Source organism: Cynoglossus semilaevis, chromosome 8 (assembly GCF_000523025.1).
Source record: "Cynoglossus semilaevis isolate Cse_v1.0 chromosome 8, Cse_v1.0, whole genome shotgun sequence".
NCBI lineage: Eukaryota > Metazoa > Chordata > Actinopteri > Pleuronectiformes > Cynoglossidae > Cynoglossus > Cynoglossus semilaevis.
In genome coordinates this window covers 18004699-18014694 of record NC_024314.1, presented here as the reverse complement: position 1 = coordinate 18014694, position 9996 = coordinate 18004699, and the positions used below count along the sequence as shown (strand labels likewise).

The 9996-nt window shown below is 44.2% G+C and overlaps 1 long non-coding RNA gene across 2 annotated transcripts in view; it reads right to left on the bottom strand.

Moving 5' to 3' along the window:
* Nucleotides 1–8838: 8838 nt before the first annotated feature.
* The window catches only part of LOC112487298 (uncharacterized), a 2680-nt gene continuing 1522 nt past the window's right edge, over nt 8839–9996 (bottom strand). For both annotated transcript variants that reach the window (XR_003050259.1, XR_003050258.1), the window contains one exon: nt 8839–9920. This is a non-coding gene — a long non-coding RNA (uncharacterized LOC112487298). The remainder of the gene's footprint in view (nt 9921–9996) is intronic.

Sequence of the window (9996 nt, the reverse complement as noted above, 5' to 3'; positions counted from 1 at the left end):
CATAGTTCGCAGTCTTCCTTTCATCCTTACTTGAAAATTGAATGGCGTATCCTGGAGTATGTGCAGTCCAGAGGAAGGGGTCTCCGAGATCTGTCCCTCTTTTATTCCAAGTTTAACTAAGCCTTAGTTTTTAACTCAATTCACTGTAGTTTTTATTGTTAAAAGAAGATGAAATAAAAAAACGAAATTAAATGTCACAAATCAATACCTTTAAGGTAACAGAGTTCATTTTAATCAACTGGAAAAACCCATGTGGATGTGAACTGCTGAATTAAAAATCATCCTCACAATTAATTGTGATTAATCAAGATTGTAGTTAATCGCAATTAATAAATCAAACGTCCTTAATATGATATAATTGTTTATCATCTGCAAAACTGTGACAATCAGCCATTTTCTGCAGAATTGGACCCTAAGGCAGCGTACAGAAGCTTAAAAGAATAGGCTCCAAGAACTAGTCCCTGAGGAACCTCATATGGCAGAGCCATTCATTCAGCTTCATAATTTCAAATGCCAACTAAGTCACTTTGTTTCATCGTGTTAGACCTAAACCAGGTGTGTCCAAATGTTTTCCAAAGAGGGCCAGATTTGACTCTATGAACCGTTAACATTAAAGCGAAATGATCTATTTTATTGTAAACAGCACATGTTTTATTTGATTTATTATGGTTTTTAAACACTATATAATATTGGTATTAAATGTTGTTTATTATTATCTTGTAGAATGCGTTAGCATGACTGGACTGGTAGTGTGTCTTGGCCAGAGTGGTGCTACTCAGCACTGCTGCCATCTTTTGGTGAAACATAAAATTGCATTTCTTACGTGCGTTTTTATACACACAGTACTGGTTGGTAACCTATTTTGTGAAAAAGGCCGTATAAAATTTGTACCTGGGCCACAATTGGCCCCCAGGCCGGACATTGGACATAGCTGACCTAAACCGTTCTAGGATTGTTCCCAGTCTGCAGTATCTTATCGTTTCTTTAATTAGCCCAGTTTTTGTCCTGTCTGTGATTTTGTCCCAACCTGGGATTAGGGATTGAGGTGAATCCAATCTGTAATCTCCACCACTGTTGTTCACTGTCAACTGTGGCAGCCCTTATACAGATGTATGCAGTTACATTTTTATCTTTTTTTTTAAAACCAACGCCCCCTGCTGGCATCTAAGCCTTAACACCGCTGTTACCAATAGCAACTCTCTTGGCTCTCCTGCTGCCATCTTTTGGTGAAACATAAAATTGCATTTCTTACGTGCGTTTTTATACACACAGTACTGGTTGGTAACCTATTTTGTGAAAAAGGCCGTATAAAATTTGTACCTGGGCCACAATTGGCCCCCAGGCCGGACATTGGACATAGCTGACCTAAACCGTTCTAGGATTGTTCCCAGTCTGCAGTATCTTATCGTTTCTTTAATTAGCCCAGTTTTTGTCCTGTCTGTGATTTTGTCCCAACCTGGGATTAGGGATTGAGGTGAATCCAATCTGTAATCTCCACCACTGTTGTTCACTGTCAACTGTGGCAGCCCTTATACAGATGTATGCAGTTACATTTTTATCTTTTTTTTTAAAACCAACGCCCCCTGCTGGCATCTAAGCCTTAACACCGCTGTTACCAATAGCAACTCTCTTGGCTCTCTGACGCCCCCCTTTGGTTCTGAGGCACCAGGGGGAGTCAGCCTTGACGACGAGCTGACTAAATGCTGAAATGCTGGAACCATATTGACAGGGAGAGTGAGAAGAGTGAGAGTCATTGTGGCTGTGTGTCAAAGGGCTGAGCTGACAGATTGATGAGATGAGGAAATAACAGAGCTGACCAGGAGGTGGGGGAGGTGGAGGAGGTGTTGGCGTGTGGAGGATCTCACTATGGCATGAAAACCAGGATTTTAGGGCGACTCAGCGGGCAGAGCCCGAGCAGGTCAACACCCTTTGATTGTGACAAAGAGGCGGCCCACAGTGGGCAGAGCTGCCGTCCTCAGAACAGCAGGAACAGCAGGAACAGCAGGAACAGCCTGGTAATGGCTTTTTGATGCTGTTTGTTTCCAGCCTTTGTCAGAGTCACTCTGCTGATGTATGGGTTTATTTATGGTTGAACGACAAGTTCTAACTTTAGGACGTCTAACTTTTGGGTTTAAGAAAGTTTGTATGTAATATACAGTAAAGTACTCTGACACTTTGAACTTTGAGTGACTTTGTGAAAATGCACCGAAAATATCTTTAACTGATCTTATACAACTGAACTTTGCTCGTTTCCGTTGTTGTTTTGTTTCGACCGCCGTCACAGAAGTAAATGTGAACGTTTTTCAACTCAGTGTTGCGTCAATCAGAGAGACTCCTCTCTCCCTGTGGGGGAGGCTGTCGCAGACCACCTTACAGTTTTCGTCCCAGATTCGTGGCATATTTCCGCCCCTCGTCCCGGAAGAGAGTAAAACCTTGAGTTTAGTTCCCTCAGCGGTGTGTGCGTGCTTGTTCCCCAATTACAGGGGTTCGTACGTTGAAGCACCGTTCCTACGTTGCGACACAACTCGATTGTTTCGAGTTCACCTACTGTCCATAAGTATCTATGTCACTCAGCTACTTTAACGCTTAAGGTAACATCATAATCTAAAACATAAAACCATGGGAAGAGTCTGACTTACGTCTACTTACGCCATAATGTTAATGCTCCCATGTGAACTAGTTGGTGGGCTTTAACAGAGAACATCTAAGTGATGGAACATGGCTGTCCTCATACATTTATAGGAGTTAGAAACGCAACCAAGAAGTGCTGTAGGTCGAGGACGTCGTAAACCGAGGACAAAGGTGTCCTCGGTTTACGACGTTTGATAGCGGGCTGTAGCTCTAGGCCGCTCTGTGGTTTTTGTGCAGATCTCGGTAGCAGAGACTGGGTTCAACCCCCAGAGGAACCATATACTTGGTCCCTATTGCTGCAGATCTGCTGTCAACACAAGGATTTCCCCGATCTGCGATCAACAGACGTTCATTTTTTTTTGTTTGTTTTATTGTGCTTTTCCGACCATCATAAAAAGGTTCTACGTTGGTTCGTTTTGCCTGCAGATTAAACCGAGTCTAAATGTTGCAGTTTGATTTCCTTTATATAAAGATCCCTGTAGTGACCAACGGTTCTAACAGCGTCTGATTCTCCTTCCACAGACTGTTCTCAGTTGGAGTCACGTCAGGTCTCTGGATACAATATTTACATCTGCAGAAATGGAGGTGTGGACATTTAGGACACGTGATAATGTGTGCAGTCAATGTTTGTATGTGGAGGTGGCGGTGGCTGCTCCGGTCACCTGTGACAGTCAGTGTTTGGTCTGGTCTCCATGGCGACGCTCACCGCTCTTAGACCATGTTAATATTAAACCAAGTGCATGTTTACCAGCATTTTCCAGCTCTACAAATCTGAAGATAAATATCTTCAAAACAAAGACAGGCTCAAGATAATAGGACTAACACACACACACACACACACACACACACACACACAGGATACTCAGAAGATCTGTAGAACTGATAGGACTCCATTGTTTCCAGGGCTCTTGCCACTCGGTGCCCTGTAATGTAATTAGGTCCAGGAGATTTATGCGGCCCAGAACCTGATCCGTGTCGTGTCTGGTGTTGGACAGAACAGCCTCCTCTCAGTCCAGCTGGTCCCACGCTCTGTTCTGGTCTCTGTCACTCTGAAGGCCTAACAGTGTTTTGCAGTCAAGGCTTTGGTTGTTTTTCTGTTGCATCTGTGAGCAGTTTGTCATGCTCTTCTTTGTAAACCACAGAGCACAGATCATTTTCAATCTAACTTTATTTATTAGGCCAATAACATGGAAAGTCTGAGAGGTTGGACTGAGCACCGGTGCAAAAACTAAAGCTGTACTAGACCAAAGAAAGAAAAGCTAAAAGTTAACCAATTCAAAAATTCAATTATTAGCCTAAAGCCTAAAGGGCTGTCAAACTCATGGTTCAGGGGCCACATACAACCTGACTAGATGTCAAACTGGCCGGACCGGTACAGTCATAACATAATTACCTATAAATAACAAAAAGTCCTTCTCTTCCCCCTTTGTTTTCATGCAAAAACTACATTAGAAAAATCTTCATATGTAATGAAATATAATTGTACAAAATATTTCCTGAACATGAAGTGTTTAGTTATTTATTTATTTTCAAAATTCATCAAGCGGGCCGGATAGAAAAACCAAGCGGGCTGACTTTGGCCCACGTGCCGTATGTCTGGCACCGCTGTTCTAAAGGATATCTGCAGTTCAGTTTGATTGTTCAATTTGATAATAAATTCTCAGTGGATTTAGCCCAAAAGACTGAAGAAAATGCTTAGAATATTTCTAAAAAAATTCAAAAACTTAAAATTAACTTAAAATGAAAAAAGAAATCATAAGATTGCTTAAACCTCAGGTGACTCCTCCAAGGTGACAAATCAATATCTAGCTAAAAGCTAAAATTACAAATGTAACATTTCCTGTTGTTGGCCCACATGGACAATAGCTGTGAAGGAAACCATTCACTCCAGTGACTGTTGTATCACTTTAGCAGCGTGGTAATTATTAACCAGCAAAGCTGTGTTTGAATGGACTGCATTTTTTCAGCCTCCCACGGAGAAGAAGTGCCGGAGTTATTCAGCTCCACAGACTGAAGCGCTACAGCAGCAAACTCTGATCAATGATTCTTGAATGAAGGACGATTTCAGGAGTTTATCGCTCATGTCTGCTTTTGACAGAAGAGGAGTTCCAGAGCCTCACTGGGCGACGAGGAGGAGCTGCTCCAGGATCCGGGGGGCGACGAGGAGGAGCTGCTCCAGGATCAGGGGTTTCAACCCTCCTTTGAGACCCCTGCCTCGGTCCAGGCCTCCCGTCAGCAGGAGCACCTGGCCTCCTGACGGCTCTCGTTCTGCACAGCGAGCTCTCGGGGTGAGTCCATCTATCCGTGCCCACCCAAGCTCTTCATAAACCCACAGCTGACGTCCATCATTCCTATCATACCCAATGAAAGACTCATCAAATGCTCCAGAATGAACCCCGAGGTGAGGACATGTGAGAGAAGATGGGTGAAATCCTGCAGCATCTGTCCACCTCTCTGACACTAATGAATGTTAAGTAGGTTAGCCAGGTCTTTGTGTCGGCCGGTGGCAGCAGGTTTTCCTGCTTTTGTAAGGTTTGCGTCGCCAACCTCCCTGTGAGACGTCAGAAATGGCAGCATCCCCGCGGCAATTGTTGCCATATTGATCCTCCTGGCTTTAAGATTAGGACATAAAAGAAGCTCTGTCCTGCCAGCGGGGACACCACTGTCTCCTGGAGCTCATTTCAGGGTCACAGAGTCCCTACAGCACCTCCTGACCCACAGCCCAATATGAAGACACAGGCACCAACACCGGAGGACATGTAGGCCGGACAGAAACCTTTCCAGGGATGAAACCCATTAAACAGGATTGTTGGGACCCTCACATTCATGCCTCATTATAGCTGACCCCGGCCTTTCTCTTTCTCAGTCTGAGCAGGGCGCTAACCTGTCCACAGACCTGCTGAGGTGGTCAGCTTCCTCTTTTGTTGGCCATTGATGGCTCGTCCGTCGGCTCGATTGTCTTCTGGGCTGCATCTCCTCATCCGTTTGTGTTGTGCTGCATTGTTGACTTCCTGCCGAGAGCTTTTAATGTCTTGTCTCTGCTCGAGAGACAGTGTTGCCTCTTTGTTTCAATAATAATGGGCTGAACGTCTCCGTGTTGGGAGTTTTACCAGAGGATGTTAGGCGGATCGTGGTTATAGAAGTCCAAGGGAAATCATAATGTTCCAAAATTTCAGATTAATTTCTTTTTTTGGGGGGGGGGTTATTATGTATGAGGGAGTTTTAGCTTCAATAATCCAAGGTTCCAACGTCACCAGTGGTCACCTGCAGGTCTTGGTTAATGTCCTATTGGCTGAAATGCTCAAAATATTTCGACTTTGTATCCAGTTCATTAGAAACGGATTCTTTTGACAAAGTGGATTGGATCTTTCAGATGCAGTACCACTATAGGCCACCGGGGCAGGGATTCTCCAGGAATGTGTTGCGTTTCTTTAGAGGTCTGTTAAACAAACCGCCCTGTGATGATCTGATTCCTGTTGTCAATACCATTCTGATGGTTCGTCTGAGATTTGAACCCCCCCCCCCCAACCCGCCCCCCCCCCCCCCAGGTGAAAAGCCAGGCTCCATTAAGAGACAAAAACAACAGTTTTGACAGTTTTCTCACCAACAGGAGGCTTGCCTGTTGAAAGAATGTTCACATTATCCTCACATGATCTTTGCTGATCGTCCTCGTACTCCCTTCCTGTAGTTCCTAGCTGTAGCTTCACTGCTACATCTTTGTAAACATGACCCCACTAATGTCTAAATGTTGGCCAATGAGAGAGAGAGTTTAAAGATGGCTGGTGCTGACCTCACCAGGAGGCTGCAGATCCTTGCTCTGCGTCTGCTTCCACAAATAGACCTTGATAAAATGCCTTTTAATGCTGCCTGACTGACAGATAAGGAGTAATCGGGTGAAACCAAATTAATAAAGTATCCAGAGCGAGGCCTGGGAAGCAAACGAAGGAAGTCCTCCCTCGAGAAAGACGGACAGATGGAGACGGGAGACACCAGAGAGACAGTGGGAGAGAGGGGATAAAGCAAAGACCAGCCACCACTTTAGTTATTAGCTTCAAATTGGTAATTTGATCTGGTCCTTTCCACCTACTCATTATTAATAGACACCCCGTCATTGGGTCACATTTCCCCCTGCTGGCTCCGATCGGCAGCACAGCGCTTCCTGTCCTCTCGGCTTCCGCCCACGTTCTACTGTACAAAGCCGGTGGATCCGACAGGAAGTTCTTTGAGGGTGGGGTTTGTGTGGAAGACCCACGTGTTCTTCACGAACGTTGTGTGGAAAGCCCATCTGGCAGGAATGTGGCTAATCTCATCATGTTCATTGAACAGGGAGAAGAAGAGCAGAGGTCACTTTAGTCGAGTCCTCTGTGATGTATGATGGGTGAAACCACGACACCTGGAGGAGAGGGAGGTCCTGGGTTGATGCACATTTACTTGAAGGATTAAGGTCAAGCTTGAACGTCAAAAAATAACTTGACCTTTTAGTCATGTTATGAGGTCATCGTCAGGTGAAGACGTAGCTTTGATAAAACAAGACAACAATCAGACTTCACTGTCTTTATTAGTCACTGATGTTAAGATGTAGCAGCAGGTGACCTTAAAACTGTGGTTCTCAAACTATGGTACCCACACCACAGGTGGCACCTGACTTACTCCATTGGTACATATGGTAGATGGATGGATGGATGGATGGATGGATGGATGGATGGATGGATCTTTTTTAGTTCCTTGTGAGTTCCCTTCTGGAAATTAGAATAAAAAAAAATCAGAATGTTTAGATTCCAGAGTGGACTTTTTCTAGCTGGGGTATTCACATTTCCCAATTTTCTCTATTTTTGTGGAACAAAAAAAAAGAAAAAATCAGAATAAAATCTGGTGAAAATCTCACTCTCGTGCATTCTTAGCCTTATTAAGTCTAAGACAAGTTGTGTTTTTTTAAATTCTATTATTTGATTATTTTTGGTTGAGTTTGAACGTCTTCCACCTGTCAACTCTTGGCTCCTGTCCCTGATCCTCAGCCCTCTGATAACAAGACCAGTTCTTCTATTCCTGCCTGATGTCGTTATTCTGCACGAAATGTCTGACTGCTATGAACGAGGAGCAGTTTCTGACCTCACTTCCAGAATCGTGCTTTGTTCACGTCACAATGGCATGAACCCACGTTGGCCTCTGGAGTCTATGGTGGAGCTGGTCTTTGAAGGTTCTGGCACGCGCAGGTTAGAAGCTCCACACCAGCGCTCTCCAAAGAACGGAGGAAACGCGCACGTACATGGACGTCAAACTCCATTGTTCCTCCATTGTTCTGGCCCATTTTGCCCCCTGCTGCCCTCTCTGGTGTGGGGTTACAGACCCTGAATTAGAGGGTGATCCCCGGGAGGATCTGCTCCGGTGCTTTTCCTGCAGTGGAGCAGTTACGGAGCCGACTCAGTGCTTCTGGAAGCTGCCAGCAGTTCAAAAAGAGAGAGATGGATGAGGCGGTGAGCGGACCGCAGGGTTTCTGACCGCTTGATTGATGAGCTAACACAGCGGCCCCTTGAGCCGAGGGTCAAGCTGACGGGACCATAAGACCACCATACTGTCCCTGAAGAAGCGACATGTTAAGAAGAAAAGAGATGAAAAAGATGTTTTGTCAAGGGAGCAGATGTGGGGAAGGGGCTGTGTGGGAGAACATCAGCTTCTGACCACTGGAGGCAGAGCAGTGAAGACGGAGCAGTTATAGATGAACTGGTGGGGACTTTTAAAAGAGTCTCTGGAGAGACCACTCGCTGTGTGTCTTCTCTTTGTGTTTGTTTTGTCAGGCCTCACTCATTGTCCTCAGACACTTCATGTGAGAACGCCCTGCTCCGATCAATCTCAATCTGCCTTTGACGGATCTGTTATTAAATCTCGCCTCCTCTTTTTTCTTCAAATCAATATCACTTTTAGACTCATTTGGCTTCTTTTCTTTGTTTTTTGCAGAGTCCTCCTTATGTGTCCTTTGTCAGTAAAGCCGTCCTGTGGCACCGAGGAGGCAGGAACATCAATGTGAGTCTCCAGAAATAAGACAGAAACCAAAGCTGCATGTCTGTTTGGTTAATGTATAAGACAGAAACCAAAGCTGCATGTCTGCTTGGTTAATGTGCTGTTCAACGTTTTATTTACTTTTTCCCTTTTTTTTAACCTTTAGCATTGTTAGGAAAAATGCATTTTGAGGTGTTTTGGGGAGTTTTGTTTTTTTTGGAAAAGTAATATTTTGTTCCTTTTTTTTTTGGTAATTTCTGGCATTTTTAAGTTGGGACTAGACCACGGGTTATGACAAAATGTGTTTCTGTTGTAGGTTTTCCACTCATTTTCCTCCAGTGTTTTACCATTTTCTGGACAAAGTTTTAGATTTATATGTGCTAACTTTAGCTGCCATGCATTTACTATATCTGAACTTAATTTCTGTTAAAATGAACTAGTTTTTAAATGTCTTTTAAGCACGTTTCGGCTAACTTTTAGATAACTTTCGGTCAATATCCATTATTTTTTGTGTTGTGCTGTAGTTTTCTGATAGGTTAAATATCAGAGCTAAGTTCTCTCTCCCTTAGCTTTTAACTATTTTCTTTTTTCATACATTTCTATTTCCTGGGTAACTAGAATCTATTTTTTTTATGCTCATCTTTGTTTGTTTATCACTTTGAAAACCTAGCTACTTTGGGCTAACTTTAAGCTTCTATTTCAGCTAACTTTTTCTCTGTCTTACCTCTAACTGGGCATTTATATTACAACATTGATATAAAAAATCCAACTTTTTTTTTTTTGCGTCCACTTCACTACGTCTATTTTTGTACAGTTCATAAAGTCCGACCCCCAAAAATCCACGCCAAGACCCTCAGGAAAGGCCTTTGTTGAAAATGTGAGGGCCGATCAAAATGTCTTCAAAACACCCAAACTGAATCCCCACCACCATAGAAACAAACACACACGCACACGTCTTTCTGTGCTCCCTGGTCCAGCTCTCAGCAGTCTCCACCTCTCTGCTCCACTGAAAAGACTCCGGGAGTGGATGTGCCATCATTAACAGTGCGGTTGCCATGGACGCGGCAGAGTCGTGTGGGTCGGCTTCCTGCCTCGGCCTCGGCTTAAACAAACAAGTGAAGTTTCCAGACAAAAGCCCTGGCTGGTCCTCACAGCCTCATTTCCATCCTGATGTGCCCCCAGCAGGTCCATCAGGTCCTGGCATCACATCTCCACCTCAGCTCTGCTCCAGTCATATCTCATAAATCATGAGGCCATTGTGATTGGTGAAAGTGCAGAGACAGAGGACGTCGCTGTGCAAACAAACACACAACACCATAAGAGGCTGTTGACCCAGCAGTCTCCTCTGTGTTCAGGCGTCAAAGTTCC